This window comes from Neovison vison, chromosome 8, assembly GCF_020171115.1.
Source record: "Neovison vison isolate M4711 chromosome 8, ASM_NN_V1, whole genome shotgun sequence".
In the NCBI taxonomy this organism is placed as follows: Eukaryota; Metazoa; Chordata; class Mammalia; order Carnivora; family Mustelidae; genus Neogale; species Neogale vison.
Window position 1 is genome coordinate 108,196,538 of NC_058098.1, and position 20,292 is coordinate 108,216,829.

The window sequence follows — 20,292 nt, forward strand, 5'->3', positions numbered from 1 at the left end:
CAGGGCAGCTCCTAACCCCGCGGACAGAATCTTTGCTCCTCATTTGTCTGCTGGAGAGCGGGGGCTCCCCTCCGACCAAACTGAAACTCTGGGCTGTCCTGTGGGGGGCACGGCAGCCTCCTGGGGTCAGTCCGCTGTCTCTCAGCCTACAGGTCGCCACAGTGATGGCAGCAGCCAAGGGGAGAGAGACTCCCTCTCCACATAACTCTTCCCCCTTCCATCCATGCCAAAACTCACTCTCAGGGAAGGATCTGGAACTACTTTGGACTAAGGCAGAGCAACTGGTACTGTCACTAGCCTTGTATGGGAGAGGAACTCGAAGGTGGGGGGCAGTAGACCGCATCCATCGTATTGCTAGCGAGCCCTAGGAAGCATTTCCATCATTTGAGGTCCTTTCTCATTGGCTCACCAGACGTCTTCACTGACCAGAAGTCTGTGACCCTTCTGTCCGCACCAGCTTCCCGGGCTACTCGGGGTTCCTCTTCAATTCCCCATTCTCCCCCGCAACCGCACACTTCCATGCCCCCCACCTCTACCATTTAGAGTCTTTTAGCTCAGCGCCAGCCTCCGCCTTGGAACTGTCCGGCCAGCCCCTCAGCCATGAACAAGGCCTCCCTCCTCTGGTCTGCCAGGCAAAGGTGGGGACCGGGAACTGCCCTAGATCAGAGGCAGAGGCGGACGGGCAGTGAGGCTGAGGGTCCCACCGTGCCTCGGTTGGGAGAGGAGAAATCATTTTCCCTCTCTCCTAGGTTGTTGACTGAGACTCTCTGTCTTAAAAGATTAACAGAAGAAAGTAACCTGTATACCTCCCGTACACCTGGGAGATATTCCAGAAGACTAAGTTACTCCCCGACAAGGCCCAAGCAAATCAACTTAGATAGCATTTCCAGCTAAAAGACAAAAGAGGATGTTGCGGGGTGGGAGAGCCGGCGGTGGGGGGGGGGGTTAGGCAAGCACAGCCTCGGAGGGCGTGATTGTCATGCAGGTGGAGTACATCCTTCTCCATCCAGAAGGGTCTTTAGAAATGGAGTCAGCCCCCTCTTCCGGGACAGAGAGGCCCTCTTACAAATGGAGATTTCCCTTATAGATGTAAATGCCTTTACAAAAAGGCTAACTTCTATTTGGTTTTCAGAGCTTCTCCGGAGTCTGCTGGAGTTTTTCTTTTTTTAAAAAACCAGCTCGAAATAATCCTTGTGCCAGAAACATATCTGGGGGTGGCCAGTTCTTTTTTTTGCCATAGACTCGGGGTCCTGGCTGCCAGCCAGGACCATGCACGACCCACTGACCTTACCTAAAACAGATACTAGGACTCCCTTCCTCAAACATCACTAAGCCCTAACCTTCAAGGGGTAGGGGGTGGATCCTGGGGTTTAACCGCAAACAGCACCTCCTCTCCGCTGGGCAATCCCAGGGTGGACTCCTGGGGCTTCACGGCAAGGAGCACCTCTTCTCTGCAGGGCAGTCCCAGGGAGGACCCAGCGGGCTGGCCTGCTTTGGGGTTCCAACCCAGCTCTCTCCACGCGCAGTGTCAGAAAAACAGCCGTTCCCTCCTTGTAATAAATGCCTCTGCATATCTGAACACAGTAGTTAAGTCATGCTTGCGCTTTCTCATCTCCAAGCTAAACAATCTCAGCCTCTGTAACCTTTCTTGGCAAATTCTAAGGCCCATATGCAACGGAAAAGCAAAACAAAGCCATCTGATGGGGATAGGCCTCCTAGCTCCAGCCCAGACTCTGGGCTTTGAAACTCGGTCTGCACTTGGGTCTTTGTTACGTGTACATTCAGTAGCTTCCAGCGTCGGAACCCACGAGAGCCCAGATGCTGCTGCTCCTGCCCTGGGGCGAGCGCTCGGCTGGGCCACGTTTGCATTTTTTCTGCGCTCACGCTCCTGGTGGGGAATGAAAATGCACCCTGGGGAGTGACCCAGGAGCCCGGTCTGCTGCAACTTCCGCCCCGGGTCCTGTGGGGGGAGGCGGAGAGTGGGGGGAGGTGGGCCAGAGCCTCCAGAGAGCCAGGCAGCCTGCTGGGAAGGCTGCCCTTTGACCCCACAGAAGCCGGTAAGACCGGTTTCCCAGGTACCCGAGGCGCAGGGGGGTAACCTTACCCTCCAGCCGGCTGAGGGAGGGCACTTCCTGCTGCTTCTGAATCAGAGGAGGCTACCTCTGCCTAATTACCCTCAGCAGGGTATACACCCCCCCTCCCCGCCCCCGCTCCCATTAAAATTCCTCTGGCGGTGGTTTTCCTTGGGTACCTGTCCCCCATTTTCATAGAACTGTCTCAGGGGACCCAAGGATGGTTTATTCGCTGGTCCCTGGTGTGTGCGCCCTGGGGTGCCTCCCCCTCGCCGTTGTCCTTCTTTTGGTCTGCAGGGCCTTTTTCTTCCTTCAAAGGCCAGTGTTTGCCTTGTAGGCCGAGCTCGTGGCGTAGGGAGCCCCCTTACAGGCTCCTGCCGTCACTTAAGCCAATTCAACACACTTTTTAAAATAAAGAAAAAGTCGTTCGGACGGTGCCAGAAATTCCGTGCACCATTCCAGTTATACCCCAAGGTGGATCCGGAGGGCGAGCCTTGATCTCTCCGTGCCTGGTCCTTCATGCTTGCCGCTTGCTTCAACAGCCGACGGGTCTTTAAGGAGACCCAGCATGGCCCAGTGTAGAGAAGGCACCTTTCCTAGCCTTGGAGAAAAGGCCGCGGGTGAGGGCTTCCCAGCGGCAAGAAAGTGTCTCAAACGTGGTGCCTCCACTCAGGTTTTCAGGAGAAGTTTTAGCTACAAGAAAAACGGGCCCTGGGGATGACTTTCGAACTCAATGTCTCAGGCAGAGGTCCCTCCGCTGTGTGGCTCTCGGCTAGAACGTCACCACGGGATGGAAAGCTCCAGACAGCGTCCCATCTTCCTTCTTCTTGTATCCCCAGCACCGAGGACCGGGCCTGGCATGTAAGTCACCTTCCCACGTGTTTGTTGACCTTGTCCCAGTATCTGAATTAACTCATTAGTCCCACTTGGATATCTATGGAGTGTTTACTGTGAATGCTGTGCTATGGAAGGCAGGGGGCAGGGATTCAAAAGGACAAAAATCACACTCTCCTTCCCCGAAATGTTTATAAGGTCGCGAGAAACCCGAAACATAGAAACGTGGAATGTAAATGAAATATAAAATGATGGACCCGGACGGTGCCAAAGGTATTTTCACAAAAGCAAAGATCCTCTTGCCAAACTTTTGTGTTTTCTAAAGCAGCTTCTCCTGGACTGTGTTCCTCAAGATGCTAGTTACTCTGCATGTTAACGTGAGAAAGCTTCAGTGGTCAGAGGAATTCAGGATCGGGGTAGGCAGATTTCTTTAACATAAGATTTCTTCAAAGAAAGAAACTCAATCCTCACTTCACATCAGATAAAAAAATTCATTCAAAACTAGATCATAGACATCAATGTAAGAGCTAAGGCCATAAAACTCCTAGGAGAAAATACAGAAAAATTTAGTGACCTTGTTTTTGGCACCGATTTATTACCTTCAACCAATAAAGCAAACATCACAAAAGAAATAATTTATTAACTGGATCTCATCAAAATAAAAAATAAACTTCTGCTTTTCTTTTCTTTTTTTAACATTCATTGACAGAGAGATCACAAGTAGGCAGAGAGGCAGGCAGAGAAAGGGGGAAGCAGGCTTTCTGCTGAGCAGAAAGCCCGATGCTGTGGGGCTTAATGTGGGGCTTGATCCCAGGACCCTTAGATCATGACGGGAGCTGAAGGCAGAGGCTTACCCCACTGAGCCACCCAGGCGCCCCAAACTTTTGCTTTTCAAAAGACATAAGAATGAAAAGGAAAGGCGCAGACTGAGAGGAAATATCTGCAAAACATCTAAATGACAAAGGATTTGTATCTACGATATGAAAGAGAAGTTATTTATAAGAAGACAAACAACATATTTTTTAAAACGGACAGATAATTGACCAAAGAATGTTCGGGAATAGCCAATAACACTTGAAGTCAACATCATTAGTCATTAGGGAAATGCAAATTACCACCACAATGAGATACCACTGAACACCCACCAGAGTGGATAAAATAAAAAGGACTGACCCTACCAAGTGTTTGCAAGGGTGTGAAACGACCGGAACACTCATTCACGGCTAGTGAGAATGGAAACTAGTATGACCACTTTGAAGAGCATTTTGTCAGTTTTTTTAAACAGTTAAAAATATATCTACCATATGACTCAGCCATTCCACTCCAGTCATCTTCACTCCACAAAAAAATGAAAGCGTATATTCACCCGGAGACTTGGCACTCAAATGTTCATAATAGTTTTATTTGAAATTGTCAGAAACAAGAAGCCACCCAAATGAACCCCGTGGAGAGGAACGATTAACAAATTGTGACCCAGAAATACAATGGAACGATACTCAACAATAAAAAGGAAGAAACTCTCGTTACACATAGAAACATGATGGGATCTCAGAATAATTATGCTGGATAAGAGAAGGCAGGCAAAGTACATGCACACTATGATTCGAGTTACGTAAAATTCTCAAAAATGCAAATACTTCACTGTAACAGAAAGCAGATTGGTGGTTGCCTGTTGGGGGCAGAGGGTTGAAAAGCTGGAAAGAGGAACTACAAAGTGGCCGAAGGAAACTTTTGGGGGTGATGTATATGTTCATTATCTTAATTATGATGATAGTCTCCGAGATGTGTAAATATGTCAAAAGTTCTCAAATATACGCTTTAATTATGTATAGTTTATTATGTGGCAATTACACTTTGATAAAGCTGTCACAAAAGAAAGAACACTTATCTTCTGGAGATATGCACCAAATGTTGTACAAACAAAATTATCTATAGACTGAAATTGGCTTCTAGATAATATAGGCATAGGTTGTGAAGTGGGTGATGACATCCATATGAGGGTGACATGAAAGAAGGGTCGCCGGTGGACAGATCTTGAGGCTAGGTTCATTTTCCTGTACGTTTGAAATACTGCACTGAAAATAACACCTCTTAGAAAAATGTGATTTAACCCTAAGAATGTGGTACAGCTTACTGCCATAATTCTTTCTTCAAAGCTTGCGAGAGACCTGGCTATCTTTTTTTTTTTTTTTTTAAGGAAGCTTTACGCCCAACGTGGGGCTTGAACTCAGAACCCTGAGATCAAGAGTTGGATGTTCTACTAACCGAGCCAGCCAGCCATGTGTCCCAATACCTGGTTATCCTGGACAGAAACCTCAGTAGGTTTTCTTCGGTTCCATAAAAATATGTATAGGTGATACAGTCCACATGAATCGATAAACATTGATTTGAAAAAAATTAATAATAATCAATGCAGGTCTTTTGGCAGGCTGAATTTTCTTAAAGAAGGAATACTTGGCTGGGGTTGAGAGGGCACCCTTCACAAGGAGGGCTTGAGTTGGCCTCAAAGCTCCCCTTGTACAGTGCTTTCTGGATTGATATAATGCATGTGCATCAAAGTAGTGAAATAATTGAAAGATGTGGACTAGGAATTAGAAAGTGAACCCTGAAGGCCTCCTCAGGAGGCCCAGCTCCCAAAGAATGAGCATCATTATCCCACAGCCCCATAACCCTGCAGCATCAACATTGCAGGCCATAGTGCATGGAAAATTCCAAGCCTGCTAACAATTAGGACAGTGCCCCTCTCATGAAAGGGTCTGTTTGTGAAATTTTCTTAACTGTCTTGTGTGTGAATGTGTGGTGAACTCTTCTACAGTAAATTCTCGGAGGATTTTACTCTCTGTGAGGGTTTGATAACTTACAGCTGAGTGGAGGCATCGTCCCAGGCTTGGTGCTACTTGGCAAGCATCCAGACTGGTGCGTGGGGACACAGGCGTGCTAGTGTAAGAAGCACTGGAGGTCATGAGAGCAGCCAGAGATGTTCAGAAAAGGCATATGGGTCACTTGACTCTAAAACCCACAGAGTTTGTTCATATGGACCAGGCATCATTTTAAGGCCTTTAAAATTTAAAATTTAAATTTAATTTATACAGTATTAGAAGAGATAATGCAATCTGGTGACTTTCAGCAAAAAACATGCAGTAAGGACCTTTGAAAATTCTGTTCTCTTATAAATTAATAATAAAACTAATTTTTAAAAAAATATTTTATTGATTTATTTGACAGAGAGAGAGAGGTCACAAGTAGGCAGAGAGGCAGGCGGGGGAGGGGGCAAGCAGGCTCCCTGCTGAACAGAGAGCCCAGTGTGGGGCTCAATTCCAGGACCCTGAGAACATGACCTGAGCCGAAGGCAGAGGCTTAACCCACTGAGCCACCCAGGTGCCTAAAACTGATTAAAAAAAACAACAACAACTTAGAATCACCTTTTTTAGAACTCTGAAAATTAATCAAAGGCTTGCAGCCATCCAGAGAATGTTAATTCAAGCAAAACAGTTGAATCTCACTAAGAACAGTGAGCTAAGTGGCATTCTAACTCTCCCCACACCTACCACCTTCTCTTTAACTACATGGTAGCACTGAAAACCAACAGTTTCCAATCATGGAAAAAAACCAATCTGGTGGTTCTCTGGAAGACCCCACTTGAAAATCTTCATTTGATCTGACTTGAAGTTTTCTCAGTGTGAAAAACCATTTCCTCTAGTGCATTTGTTAAAAACATTTAGAGGCAATTATTCAACTTCACAAATGCTGGAGGCTGTGGATACTAGTTGGGGCAAACGGTAAGTTAACCCAAAAATTTTAAGTAAAAACTGGGAAATGAGATGTCCCTAGGGACTTTGAAAAGCTCTGACCTATTTTGGGGGGAATCTCAAAAGGCCATGAAGATGAATAAGACTCTGCATATAGTCAGGGCTGTGTATATACTCAGGCAAAAATCAAGAAGGGGCTAACCTCTCACCTCTGGCAACCTTGGTATTCAACACAAGCACAGGCCAAACTAGAGTTGTCAACTGCTTGGCTGAGTGTGGAAGGTATACCCTGACATGCTTACAGAGCACCTCGGCAAAGACTGGGAGACTTACTGGTCCTAGACCTTTAAGGAAATCTCTGTCTAATCATTAGCTGACCATTAAGTTAACCAAGCAGAGACTTCAGTACCTACACAGGACGAAGACTGTGTAGGATTACAGGATTACATCAGAAAAGCCACTGAACAAACAGCAACAGCAACAAACCCTGGGGAGTGGAACAGAGAATTTTGATTTCCAGAATGGCTATCTTGTGTTACTTAAAATGTCTGCTGTTCAACAGCAAAAAAATTACATGACATACAAAGAAGTTAAAAATATGATCTGTATGAAGGAAAACAAAAGTAACCAATGGAAATCAATAGAAACTATCCCTGAGGAAGCCCAGATATAGGACTTAACTAGACAAAATCTTATATTTATTTCAAAGAGCTAAAGGGAGCCATGTCTAAAGAACTAAAGGGAAATATAAGAATGATGTCTCACATAACAGAGAGTACCAATATAGAGGTAGAAATAGAAAAAAAAATTAAAGTTCTGGAGCTGAAAACTACAGTAAGTGGAATTAAAAATTTACTAACAGGGCTCAACAGCATATCTGAACAGGTGGATAAAAGAATCAGCAAATTTAAAGAGAGGTCATTGAAATTATCCAGACTAAAAAACAGAAAGAAAAAAGAATGAGGAAAAATAAACAGAGCCTCAGAGACCTGTGGAACACCAATAAACATATCAAAATACACAAAATGAGGAGTCCCAGAAAGATCAGAAAAAGAGAAAGGGGCGGAAAAAACAGCTGAAGAAATAATGTTGAAAACTTATTTTAAAGATTTATTTATTTATTTATTTGAGAGAGAGAGCATGCAAGTCGGGGTGGGGGGTGGTGGCAGAGGTAGAGGGAGAGAGAAACTTCAGCACACTCCATATTGAGCACAGAGCCCGATGTGGGGCTCAATCCCACAACCCTGAGATCATGACCTGAGCCAAAACCAAGAGTTGGGCACTCAACTGACTGAACCACCTTGGTGCCTAATGTTGTAAACTTCTTAAGTCTTGTCAAAACATTATACTACACATCCAAAATTTCACCCATGAACTCTAAGGATGCATTAAAGAAGATAATAATGGAGGAACAGAGGAGCAAAACAGACATCAGACATATAGAGAACAAATAGCAAAATAGTAGTTGCAAACCCTACCCTATCACTAATTATATTCAGTGTACCTTGATCAAACATTTCAATTGATGGAGAACGGCAGAACGGATTTAAAAAATAACATGATCCAACTGTGTGCTATGTACAAGAGACACACTTAAGCTGAAAGACATCAACAGGTTGAAAGTAAAAAGTAGAAAAAAGGTATATCATGCAAACAGTAATCAAAAGAGAGCTGAATGGCTAATGGGATATGAGATAAAATAGACATTAGGATAAGAATTATTAATAAAGACAAAAAAGGACAGTTTATAGTAATAAAAAGATCAATCTCTCAAGAAGATATAACTATATAAACATATATGCACCTAACAACATAACCCCAAAAGCAAAAACTGGCAGAAATGGAAAAACAGACAATTCATCAATTAAAGTTGGAACCTTCAATAACTACACTTTTTTTTTAAAGATTTTATTTATTTATTTGATAGAGATCACAAGTCGGCAGAGAGGCAGGCAGAGAGAGAGAGAGAGGAGGAAGCAGACTCTCACCCAGCAGAGAGCCCAATGCAGGGCTTGATCCCAGGACCCTGAGATCATGACCTGCGCCAAAAACAGAGGCTTAACCCTCTGAGCCACCCAGGCACCCCCAATAACCACACTTTTAATAATGGATAGAACAACCACGCAGTTGACCAGCAAGGAAACAGAAGACTTGAACAACACTATAAACCAACTAGATCTAACGGACATCTATAGAAAACTCCACTCTGCAACAGCTGAATATGTATTCTTCTCTAGTACACAGGAAACACTCTCCAGGTTGGATTGTATGTGAGACCATAAAACATGTCTCAGCAAATTTAAAAGGACTGAAATCACCGATGTATCTTCACTGACCACAGTGGAATGAAACATAAAAGCAATAACCGAAGGAAAATTGGAAACTTCACAAAATGGGGAAATTAAACAAGACACTTGAAAAAAAAAAACAACATGTCCAAAAAAAGGAAATGAAGAGAAATGCAAAATATTTTGAGATAAATGAAAGTGAAAGCATACCAAAATTTATGGGATGCAACAAAAGCAGTGCCTAGAAAACTTGTAAATCAATAATCTAATCTTCTGCCATAAGAAGCTAAAAACAACAACAACAACAAAAGACCCAAAGCAAGCAGAAGGAAACAATAAAAATTGGAGCAGAAATAAATGAAATAAAGAATAAGAAATCAATAAAGAAAATCACAAAACCAAAAGTTAGTTATTTGAAAAGATCATGAAAACTGACAAAACTTTATTTGTATTGACTAGGAAAAGAAGAGAGTACTCAAATTACTAATGTCAGGAATAAAAGAGGGAACATTACTACCAACCTTAAGGAAACAAAATCAAGTGTAAGAAATACTGTAAATAAATCAACATCAACACATTGGATAACACAGACGCCATGAACTAATTCCTAGGAAGACATAAACTATAGTTTGGTTTGTATCAGCCTATGTCATATATCTCAAGGGGAGATATTGAATTAGAAATCAAAAAGTTTCCCACAAGAAAAACCTCAAGACCAGATGGCTTCACTGCTGAATTCTACCATACATTTAAAGAAGAAATGATGCAAATCTTTAACAAACAACTCTGAAAAATGAAAGATGTAAGAACACTTCCCAAATCTATCTATCACACCAATATTACCCTGATGCCAAAATCAGACAAGACATCTGTAAAAAACTATACACCAATATCTCTATGAATATGAAGGCAAAAGACCTCAATAAAATACTAGAAAACTGAATCCAACAATAAATAAGAAGCATCTATCCAAAGAGGACCAAGTAGGATTTATCCCAGGAATGCAAGTTTGGATAAGTATACATAAATCAATCACTATAACACACTACATTAATATAATAAAGGACAGAATCTACATGATCTTCTCTAACACACAGAAAAACATTTGATGAGGTACCTGGATAGCTCAGGCAGCTGAACATCTCCCTTTGGCTCAGTTAATGATTTCAGGGTCCTGGGACCAAGTCCCATGTCGGGCTCCCTGCTTGGTGGGGAGTCTGTATCTCCCTCTCCTTCTGCCCCCTCCCTCCTGTGTTCTCTCTCTCTCTCAGATGAATAAAATCTTAAAAAAAAAAAAAAAAAGACAAAACATTGGATGAGATCCAACTCCCTTTCATGACAAACACTTGACAAACTAGGAACAGATAGGCATTCTCTACACTGATAAAACACATCTATAGGTTAAATGCAATCCCTACAAAAATTCAGCTGACTTTTTGGAGTAACTGACAAGCTAAACCTAAAATTCATATGAAAATTTAAGGAACTCGGGACGCCTGGGTGGCTCAGTTGGTTAAGCAGCTGCCTTCGGCTCAGGTCATGATCCCAGCGTCCTGGGATCGAGTCCCACATCGGGCTCCTTGCTCGGCAGGGAGCCTGCTTCTCCCTCTGCCTCTGCCTGCCTCTCTGTCTGCCTGTGCTCGCTCTCTCCCCCTCTCTCTCCGACAAATAAATAAATTAAAAAAAAATCTTTAAAAAAAAAAAAAAAAGAAAATTTAAGGAACTCAGAGTAGCCAAGATGATCTTAAAAAAAAAAAGAAAGAAAAGAAAAAAGATCTTATTTATTTACTTGACAAAGAAAGAGAGAGAGAGCACAAGCAGGGGGAGTGGCAAGCAGAGGGAGAGGGAAAGGCAGGCTCCCCGCTAAGCAGGGAGCCCAATGTGGGGCTCGATCCCAGGACTGAGGTTGATGACCTGAGCTGAAGGCAGATGCTTAACCTACTAGGTCACCCAGGTGCCCCTAGCCAAGATGATCTTTAAGAGAATAAAGTTAAAGGATTTGTACTTGCTGATTTGAAAACCTACTACAAAACTGCCATCGTAATCATCATAAACTAGTACTATGTGATACTAGGATAAGGATAGATGTATCAACCAATCAAATAGAGTTTATGGTTTAGAAATAAACCCATGTATTCATGGTCAGTTGATATGCCGGAAGAGCTCCAAAACAAATGGGAAAAGAATAGTCTTTTTAACAAATGGTGCTGGAACAACTGGATATCTACATGCAGAAGAATGAAGTTAAACCTTGTCCTCAGACCATATACAAAAATTAACTCCAAAGAGATCGAAGATCTAATGTAAAGGCTAAAACTGTAAATCTTTTAAGAGCAAATATAGGGGTAAGTCTTTGGGATCTTTATTTAATTAGGCAATGATTTCTTAGATATGACACCAAAAGAATAAGCAACTAAAGAAAAAAATAGATAAATTTAACTTCATAAAAACTAAAATCTTTAGTGTTTCAAAGGACACTATCAAGACAGTGAAAACTCACAGAATGGAAGAAATATATGCAAAATCATTTCCAAATCATTTGGATATATGATGAGTCTAGCATCCAGATTACATAAAGAATTATTATGACTCAACAATAAAAAGATAAATATCCCAGGCGCCTGGGTGGCTCAGTCCTTGAGCTTCTGCCTTTGGCTCAGGTCACGATCCCGGGGTTCTGGGATTGAGTCTTGCATTGTGCTCCTTGCTCTGTGAGAGGCCTGCTTCTCCCTCTCCCACTTCCCCCTGCTTGTGTTCCCTCTCTCACGGTGTCTCCCTCTGTGAAATAAATAAAATCTTTTATGTATATGTATATATCTCAATAAAAAAATGGGGGAGGGGTCTGAATAGACATTTCTCCCAAGAAGATATATAAAAAACAAATGAAAGATTTTTTTTTTAAAGATTTATTTATTTGACAGAGAGAGAGCGAACACAAGCAGGGGGAGTGGGAGAGAGAGAAGCAGGTTCCCAGCAGAGCCTGACTTGGGGCTCGATCCCAGGACCCTGGGACCATGACCTAAGCCAAAGGCAGACGCTCAATGACTGAGCCACCCAGAAACACCCCCCCAAAAAAATTTGTAACATCATTAGTCAGAAGATAAATGTAAGTCAAAACCATGAGGAAATGTCACATCATATCCACTAAGACAATTAAAACAGAGAGAAACACAAGGGCTGTGGAGAATGTGTATTCCTCAGTACATCGCTAGAAAATGTAAAATGAGTGTAGCCTCTTTGCAAAAGAGTTTGGCAGGTCCTCAAAATTATAAACATATTGTTACTATGTGACCCAGTGATTTCATTCCTACATATAGATCTAAAAGAATTGAAAAGATATTCACACAAAAACCTGTACATGAGTGCTCATAGTAGCAGAATTTATAATAGCCAAAAGGTCAAATCAACCCAAATGTCGACCAACTAACCGATAAAGAAACATATTACTCAGGGTTGAAGTGCAACTGTATACAAAAACAGGGGTGGCATGTGATGAAAACATTATGCTAAGTGAAAGAAGCCAGTCTCAAAAGATCACATTCATACGAAATACCTAGGTAGGCAGATCCACAGAGACAGAAAGGAGATTCCTGGTTGTCAGGGGCTAGAGGAGAAGCAATGGCGAATGGCCACCAGTGGGTACTGAGTTTGATGTGAATTATGCACACGTTGCAGATTTAGGTAGTGATGATGGCTACACAACTTTGTGAACGCAGAATCTACTGAATTGTATACTTTAAAGGGGTGAATCCTATAGTATGTGACTTGGATCTCTATCTTCTAAAAAAATGATAACGCAGTCCATTGGTTCACAATTCAAAAGACGCAAGTCAAGAATGAAAATTCTTCCTTCTTCCTCTGAGAGCAGCTGCCCATCACCCCTGCAGCCCTTGGTTCCCATGTACGGGAAGTGGTTTTCTGGGGCACCTGGGTGGCTCAGTGGGTTAAGCCTCTGCCTTCGGCTAAGGTCATGATCTCAGGGTCCTGGCATCAAGCCCCACATGGTGTTCTTTGCTAGACAGGGAGCCTGCTTCCCCCTCTCCCTCTGCCTGCCTCTCTGTCTACTTGTGATCTCTCTCTTTCTCTCTCTCTCTGTCAAATAAATAAATAAAATTCTTTTTAAAAAATGGTTTTCTGTTGTTTGACATGTAGTTCTAGGCACATCTTTCCCCTTTTTTATTCTCTGCACCCTGCTTGGAATTTTGCTTTCCTCTTAAGCTTGTTTTCTTGAGTGTAATCTACGTGCCCCTTTATATTATACATTCTGGAATACCTCACTGCAGATGAATATATTCTACAGATTAATAAATATTATCATGATGATAATTATATTATATCATAATCATCATCGTCATCAGTAAGCAGTCTTTATCAAGCCCAATTCAGATCAAGGTGCTGCAATTAAATTTAGTCTCATCTGAGCTCAGGGAACCTAGGTCAAGGCCACGACCCCCTAACATTTGTCTGGGATTTTGTTTCTAGAAGGGTTTGTGGTTATATGATTCCCAGCGAAGAAGTGCACTCGGGTGAGCCTTCATTCACTCTTCTGAACATTTGATGCTTGAGGGAACTGCTTAGTTGAGTTAGATAAGCGAAGAGATGATCTGACCTGCCTTGGGCCACCGTAAACAAAGACCAAATACACAGCCGAGGACCACATCTGGAAATCCCCTCCCGGGACTCTGCCGAGCCTGGGGTGTGTGTGGTCACCTGTGGCTCTGCACAGAAGCCCACAGACCCCACAGCTTACAAGTTAGAACAGCAAGTTCCAGTACAAGCTCCTTGCTGTACTCATGAGGATTAGATGCCTAATTTTGTGCTGGAGTCCTCATAGTCTCCTAGAATTGAGGTCTTAGGGTCAGTTTTTGTTCATTGGTTCACTGGTATGATAGAAATTTCTGTATAAAAGCTACTGACAAAGGGTGCTTCCGCTGGTCCATTTCTCCTCTCAGAGTCTTACTGCTGTCTTTCCTGTTGGTGCCTCTAAATGAAGGGTCCATAACGTCTCATTCTCTGGTTATGAAGTTAGCAGGACATGTACCCTGAGTGCTGTTCTCATCAGGCCTTCAAGTCATTTACCAGTGATGGTCCCTCTATACCCTAATACCATGGGTGCCAGTGGGGGTCATGCTCGTTGCTCTTCCGGGTAGAGTAACTAACCCTCGTTGGGGAGGAGCACAGGGGCTCCTCCCACATCTGGATAAGTGGCCATGGAAGGGGGCGGAGTCAAACATGCAGAGGGTTTTGAAAGCTGGAAAGACAGAATCAAGGGCAAAGGCTCCGGATACTAATAGACCCCAGCACACACGTGGTAGAGAGGATTCATGAAGTAATGCAGTCACGCACCGAATGCACTTAGAACAGCTGGTGCCCAAGAAGTGTCGGCCTTGGCAGTGAGTGCATGGAGAAAACAACCGTCAGCAGAAGAGAAGGCCCATGAAGGAAACTACTTTGCAGAAACTATGGAGACCATCTGGCTTTGCATTAAGGGTTTTGTGAGGGTCTGGGGCAAATAACACAGGGAATGCAATAAGGAATTCACTGGGAAGAAATCAACAGCTTGGCAGCTGCAAGAAGAACCCACCTGAATAAGAGAATCATGGTGGAGTGAACACGGCCTCTTGGCCAGTGATTCCCAGAACTCAAGAGTTGAGTTGTACTACCAAACTCTCAAATAACAAGATTACTGCAATAATGTTTATAAATGCTGAGTCTTCTACCTGACACAAGATAAGCACTCCCGTAAATGGTGGTGGAGGAGGCAATGTTTCAGGGAAGACTTCAGAGATTCCTTCTAGGGCAGGATCAAGTTCATTGAGCAGGTGTTATGAGGAGCTCACCTGGTTACAAGCCAGGGCAGGGCACCTCGGCTCTGAGGACTTAGAAGATACTCCGCATAAGAGAGTAGGAATTCCATCTTCCTGGATAAAGATGGGGATTCCAGACGGAAGACGGTCAGGGATGAAGTCTTAGAAGAGAAAGAACTTTGGGGAAAGAGAAATGTATCCAGTAGACAATTTATTTTGGCTTTGACCTGCATGAAGTTAACCTTTCCCTTGGGTTCTTCAACATCATCTGTAAAGTCCATGCTTCTCACCACTAGTTTTGGATTCCTTGGGCTCTCGTGGATGACATACCCCTCGTGCTCTGCTGACACAGGTGAGTTGGCTCTCGGGTCTGAAGTAGCAACAGAGGAACATAAACAGTTTGGCAAGAGAGCACAGAGGTAAGCAGAGCTGGCGAGGCCCACTTACTCGGTGAGTTTAACATTATACCCGAGTTTCCAAATTGAACATACACGACTCTGTTCATCCAATCAACCAACTAAGCGTATAGTTTTTAGTTCCACACACTGAAAACTGTCCGAGATGGCTGGGATGTGACTGTTCTTTTTCCCTTTCCCTCCTTGTCACTGCCCTCAATACTGAAGCCGATTTATACTTGCCTAAACATTACCTGTACTGAAGAGGCATTTTATTTAGTCAAAACCCAACATTACATTAAATATACTTTGGTCAGTCTGAGGCTAAAAGATGAAAACACGACCTTGTGGTGTGACTTGTTATATCTCCCGATCCTAACCCCACCGGCCCGTGAAGAGGAGAAGCTGGTGGCTTATTTCTCAACGGCATCATGGCTTTGTAACTGAACTCTATCCAATAAAGCCGATACATGGTTTTAAATTCTGTTGTCTTTAACTTTGTTTTATCAAGGAGTCTGTGAAGTCCCTGACCCTGACCCTAACCTTATATTTATTATTATTATTTTTTAAAGATTTTACTTATTTGTTTGACACAGAGAGAGAGAAAGCACAAGCTGCAGGGAGCAGCAGGCAGAGGGAGAGGGAGAAGCAGGCTCTCCGCAAAGTAGGAAGCCAGATGCATGATGGTTAGTTTTATGTGTCAACTTGACTGGGCTCAGGGGTGCCCAGAGGGCCGTCTAAACATTCTTTCTGGATGTGTCTGTGAGGGCATCTCTGGATGAAGTCATCATTTGAATTAGCAGGATCCGCAAAGATGATGGCTCTCATCAATGTGGAGAGGCTTCATCCGGTCCATGAGGACCCAAACTGACCAAGAAGGCGGAGGAAGGATGAATTTATTCTCTCTGCTTGCGTTGGGATATCCATCTTCGGCCAGCGGACATCACTGTTCCTGTTTCTTGGTCTTTTGGACCAAGGACCAGACCAGGACTTAGACCATCGCCATCCCCCTGTCACCACCAAGCCTGCAGACTCAGACAGAAGGATACCGCCACTCTCCCAGGGCTCCAGCTTGCAGACGGCTGATTGTGGAACTCCCCTGCCTCCATAACTACGTGAGCCCACTTCTGTAATTATAAATACATATATACATACATGCATATTGATTCTGTTTCCCTGGAAAACCTGTCTAATACAGTGGCTCCCTCAGAAAGGACACCGTCAAAGGTCAGCTTTCATACAGGCCCTTTCCAGCTCTCGGGGCAGCTTGGAGAATGGGAGAAGTGGCCCCCATTGGACAGGGAAAAGGTCCAGCGCTAACATAGACACTTAGGTGATTATGTGCAGAACATGTGTTATGTAATGTGCCTTAACTACAGACTGACTTTTCTAGAACCAGGGCATGGAGGTGTGGTGCCCAACCCCACTCTAGCTAGGGTTCCAAATTGCGCTCTGCTAGATGGCCCTGGGCCCAAGGTCGGAAAGGGGAAGCACCCCAGTTTCAGGACAGACCCTGTACCCTGGCCACCAGGGTCTGCACCCTATTTGCCTGCATTGCTTAGCCAAAGGATGTGCCCAAGCCTACCCAAAGCTGACAGCACCTACAGGTTGGAAGGACAACGGGGTTCATGAAACTCCATAGTCCTGTCACTGACAAAAAACTCACAGACCCAGAGAAGAAATTGCAGCTCAGTTCACGACGTTTACAACCCCAGGGTCAGCAGAAGGCTCATGATCATCTTGCTGTGAGCCAGTGTGGCTGGAGACCCCATAGCCAGTGAGTCCCAGTTGGCCCGGGACAGAGGTTTCTTAAGATAGAGGACTTTGGGTTTTAAAGCCAGGGACAGTGAGCCAGGATGAGTTGGTTGCCCTAAGAAGGAGCTGCGAGGGACAGACATGAAGGCTGCTATTCATTTGAGAGCTCAAGACCCACTCCGAGCCCGCATTCTCCCCAAGAGCACCCCACTGAACGAGAACTGGCTCATTCCGATTCTGCCTGTTTCTCTTCCAGATCCCGGGTCAATGCCTCCTTCCTCTCACCCCCTCCGCACTGACTCTGAGCCCCGTGTTGGCCTCTCCTCCTCAGGCGAGGGCACCAGCCTGCCTGCGCAGCATTGTGTGTGCAAACACAAGAGAAGACTTAGAAACACAGGACTCCCCACCTGGCCCTCAAAGAGAAGAAATCACAAGTGCATTTTTTAAAATCTCCCACCCTGAAGAGATTTAAGAGGAACAATCTAGAAAAAAACAAAACAAAATAAAACAAAACAAAAACAAAACTCCCCAAAGCCAGTATTTTACCCAGAAAGCAGCCTACAGTGGTGTTTTCTTTGATAAAGCATCCTGCCTCTCAGAGATAGAGCACGTCCCCCCGGGCAAACACTGAAGCCTGCTTGTTGAATGCCTTCCCCGTGCCAGCGCGACAGGCGTTATGGTGGAAAAGCAGCACCTTTGGCTGCTAAGCCAGCAAAAGCGAGATGATAGGTGTTTTCATCATTTCAGCCCCAAACGACACTGGACCAGTGTGCGTGCAAATGCGTTGGCCTGGTTGGCATCCTGACTCCTTCACGCAGGATCCTTCACCTTCAAAGCCTCCTCTAAAAGACCTTCCCTTCTAGGACCCCCAGTTGGCCCGAGGCCGGGTATATAGCAAGTGCTCAGCTGTTGTGACTGTCCGTCACTCCAGGGAGATACCTTCTCAAATCTCATAAATATGCTGCACGAGACGGCGAAGGCAGCTTTGTAAATCGGGGCATGTCAAGGGGGCCAGGTGCCCTCAAGGACTCCCTCGCCTCTCTGCAGGTGAGGAGATGCGCGTCCCAAGGAGGGCTTTGATCTGTTCAGGGCCACATGATGGGGAACTGGGATGGGCTTTCTGGACTCCCTGTCCAGTGCTCTTTCCAGTAGAACTGGCTGTCAGTCTTCCACAGGACATGGAAATAACACGCAAAAGGAAACCAGACAGGACTTTTTATTTATTTGTTTTTTTAAATCTTTGCTCCTTTGTTGGTTTCACTTTCTTCTGTTTTGTTGTTTTGTGTTTATGCGTGAAGCTTTTCATTTTCTGTTTTTAATGAGGCTTCCTACATGCGGGTAGGAGATACAAATCTGAGTCTCCAAGTTGCTGGTGTTAAGAACCATACCTTCTTCATTTTGGTGGGTAATAGAACATAATTTCCACTTTGGGTCCTCCTTTTCTTGCTGTGGTTGAGGGAAGGGGAAGAGGCTGAAGTCAGGCCTGCAGAAGGAGCCCCTCAGGGTCTCTGGCACCCTCCCCACACCCGCCTTCCAGGGAGAGCAGGGAGCTTCCATGAAAAGCAGCCTGAGAATCCAAGGACCATACAGCCCCCTGCATCAGGGTCCCTGGGGAGACAGAAGAGCAACGTCATGCCTTTGAATCTGGATACCAGAGGAAAACAGCTGTGTGTTTGGAACAAAGAAAAACAATTTCTGCTGGGCAAATCCTTCCATGCAGGCTGCAGGCAGAGTCTGGAAGGCCACAGGCTGTGTGGTAGTTTATAAACTTGCATGTGGACCCAGGCCCCGAAGTGCCCTCAAAGTTGCTACCGTGTTTCCAGAGAGGGTCCTGGGCCCATTCAAACATCCCCTGAAGAGGAGGTGCCCATCCGGCCACGCACGCAGCTCCTGACTTCACAAGGCATGAGACCAGCACAGTCTCATCAGTGCTTCAGTGGCGATGGGTTGACCGGTGGGTGGGAAAAGGACAGAAAGGGGAGAGTGAGTGAGAGCAAGAATGAGGTCTGTTTGGTTTTCTTCTCCATAATAGATGCATAAACACCCCCCCCTTTTTTTTTTTAAGATTTTATTTCTGTATTTGACAGACAGAGATCACAAGTAGGCAGAAAGAGAAGGAAGAGGAAGCAGGCTCCCTGCCAAGCAGAGAGACTGATGCGGGGCTCGATCCCAGGACCCCGAGATCATGACCCAAGCCGAAGGCAGAGGCTTTAACCCACTGAGCCACCCAGGCGCCCCGATGCATAAACACTCTTTTTTTTTTTTTTTTTAAAGATTTTATTTATGTATTTGACAGAGAGAGATCACAAGCAGGCAGAGAGGCAGGCAGAGAGAGAGGAGGAAACAGGCTCCCTGCTGAGCAGAGAGCCCGATGTGGGGCTCGATCCCAGGACTCTGAGATCATGATCTGAGCCGAAGGCAGCGGCTTAACCCACTGAGCCACCCAGGCGCCCCAAACACTCTTAAAGCCCATTATTTAAACACCCTTCCATGGTTTCAGTTTGGTATGGATCATTTCCCATCCCTGGTCAAGCTTTCTGAAGGCAGGGACCGCTGTGTGTGTGTGTGTGAACTTACTGTGTCTTATCCATCCTACAAAGTCCACAAACGCTTAGCAAGTAAACCAGGTGCCTGCCGGATCCTCTAAAAATGCCTTACTGTTTTCAGGAAGGTGACTAGGGCAGAGAGCATGCAGGTATATGCATTGGGAAACACAGCATGTTCAATTTAAAATAAATGATTTTTAGAAACCAGTAAATGCCCAGTAAAAAGGGAACGAGCAGTAAACCAGTGGTAAAATCAAAGCTCTCCTCTTCCCCCCTTAAAATCCCCAGAGGGTGCCTCTGTTACCATTTCAGACTTCATTTCTTTAATAAAATAAACTTTGAAATTAACTTGGTGAAATTGACAGCTATTGATTTTTTGTCATTTATGTTTTTCCTCTTTGAAATTTAATTTCCTCCATGTTTGTATTTTATATCCTCTTTATCATACTTTTGTAGTCCCCAAATACTGGGTCAAGTTGAGTTTTTTTTGTTTTTTGGTTGTTTTAATTCAAATTTACAAACTCTGAAGCACACACATCTTAAATGTACCTACGAGTTCTGACAAATATCAAAATAAAAGATGCTTCTGTCACCTGAAAATATTCTTCTATGCTTCTTTCCAGTTAATCCTTTCTTTCCGAGGAGCAACCACGATTCTGATTTTCTTCCACTATAGATGAGTTGTGTCTGTTCTAGACCTTCCTATAAACACAGGTGTACGAGTTATCTTGCTCAGCTTGTAATGCTTCTGGGAATCCATCCTTCCTGTGCCGTCAATGGCCGTTCCTTTTTATTGCTGGGTAGTATTTCATTTTATGAAGATATCACCGTTCACTTATCCATGCT